The sequence below is a fragment of the Cynara cardunculus genome (genome assembly GCF_001531365.2).
Source record: "Cynara cardunculus var. scolymus isolate 2C chromosome LG 13, CcrdV1, whole genome shotgun sequence".
In the NCBI taxonomy this organism is placed as follows: domain Eukaryota; kingdom Viridiplantae; phylum Streptophyta; class Magnoliopsida; order Asterales; family Asteraceae; genus Cynara; species Cynara cardunculus.
The window spans coordinates 16,592,458-16,595,006 of NC_037540.1; positions in this window are offsets into that span (position 1 = coordinate 16,592,458).

Consider the following 2,549-nt stretch of genomic DNA (forward strand, 5'->3'; position numbering starts at 1 on the left):
TTAAGAGTTTTTAAGAGTTTTAGCCAAATGCATTATAATATAGTATAGATAAGACATAAATCATCAAAAAAAGAAAAAAAAGAACTAGCAATAAAAATATGCTTACGCTAAGTTGATCAACAACAATCTTGAGTTCGTCTTGTGGAAGTTGTAAATAACTGTCGGTCAACATTGGAATATGCTCACGAACAATGCTCCCCGATTTGCTTTGCGATCCTACAAACTTTGTTTGTGTCGAGAATTTTTTTTTCTATGAACCACTTAAGAGGAAGACATTTATTTTCGTTGTTAGCGATGTCTCTCTTGTTCGCCTTTCCGGCGATAATTCCTCGTCTTGCCTTCTTTGTAACTGGTTCTTCCGTCGGTTCCACTTGGATGCGGCGACAATTGATACGTATATCTTGTTACGTAGTGTTTAACGGCATTTCCCTATTGACATCGTTAATATGTTATCAATGCTAATATACTTATCTTATTTGTAAACATATTTAAGTTATCAATTTTGAAATTATCATTGTTTTGAACCTTAAGATTCAAGACAGAAACAAAGAAAACAAAAATTAAATATCACCAACAACAACAACAACTAAAATCTATAAGTGCTTTAAGAAAACAAAGAAAACAGAAATTAAAAAGTAACAACATAATTCAATTAATACTAGTGAATACCATTTGCACTTTTTCTATAAATATCACCAAACCCCTCTCATACTTTCTTGGTTTTAATCACTAGCTATACAGCTCCTTGTATACATGTTCCTTGTTTCTGATCAGTATGCCTCTTATGTATACATATGATTGAGTGGTTTATTAATTAGTTTATGAACTACGATTTTTAAATAGCATATCCTACAAACTTTATTGTGCTTTTCTTTTTATAGTCAAATTAACTAAAGCTAATGTGAAATCAATGATATATCCTGTCGTTTGAAATGAAAGAATCCAAGATTTGCCACACCATTTTCCTCATTAAATGAGCTAACTTCACATTTTATAAGACTGGCAAGACCATTTTTCTTGAATCAAGGAGCTGTAATTGCTTCTTGTTCTCCTTTTAAATATTGATTCTATTTGTGGCTCTTGGAAAGGGTCTGGGGGTGTGGGGGACCCCAAACAATAAAGAGAAATCGATAAAGAACCAAACAATAAAGAGAAATCGATAAAGAACCAAACAATAAAGAACCAAATCCAACATTCATATGAACAGAACCAGATCCAACATTCTATCTAGGAGAAATCAATGAATAACCAAACAATACCTGGTTTTTATGAATCGATGATAAGTTGGAGTAGAACCTGGAGAAGCGAAATGAGAGAAACTGATGGAGAGAAGAATCCGATGGAGAGAGGTCAGTGAGAAATCGAGAAGGAGAAGAAATCAGATAAGGGTTTTGGGGGTTTTGGGGGAAAAAAAAGAGGTGAGAAATCAAGAAGGAGAAGAAACCGAGGAAGGGTTTTGGTGGGGTTTTGGGGAAAAAAAGAGGGAAATGAAAATTTTATGGGGAAAGGGTTTTGAGGGAAAAAGATGGAGATAAAATTTTTGGGGGTATTTCTATTTTAAAAACTCTATTTTGAAAAAAAAAATATTTACAAATAGGGGTGACAATTCTTGACACGACACGAACTCGAGACAAAAATAAACGGGTTTAGACGGTAAACGAATTTAATCAATTTCTTTTATTCATTACATCACACACACTAATATTTAATCAATAATCCGAGTCATGGCGATATTCATCACCAATATTATGAAACTCATTAACATCATTATCTGAATCTGTATCATCATTGATTCCAAGCACATCGTTCTTGTCCTCTTCCTCGTCATCACTGTAATACTCATCATCCTCGTCCTCTTCCTCGTTGTAATCTTCATCGTTCTCATCATCATCATTTAGTATATCAATACGTGGTGTAGGACCAATGTCGATAAAAATCTCACTTATGGGAATGGTGGTAGTCACGGGCTCTTGGTACGGTTTCTCTACCTCATAATATGGACCGACATTTGTATTTCGTGCAAGTGTAATCGCCTTGTATGTACCTCTATGAAACATGTGATGAACAACTTTCCAACCGTTACCAAACATTGGATTATCGACGTAGAATACTTGTTTTGCATGTAAGGCGAGACAAAATTAGTTGTCTTTGTAGCAATCGGTCTTTGTATCAATCGAAATTATACCACGATCTAACTTTGTATTTTCTCCGTCATACCACCTACACTATAACAACACGACCGACATTGCTTCTGGATAAATTAGCTCTACAACTTGTAGTAGAACCCCGTAGTAGTGACACGTCGTCTGCCACTATCATCACCCTACTATTTTGTGTCTTACGATTCTCATCTCGTTGTTCACATACGAATCTAACATTGTTCACATTACACTGTTGATACACAACAATTTGTTGAGGGCCACGAGATAGTATCTCTAGTTCCTGTTGTACATTACGTTGTTCGTCTGCCATCTGCATGATAAAATATATGAGTGGTCAGGAAAAAAACGTATAACCTAAGTTTTGAAAGTCTTTAAACATGATAAAAT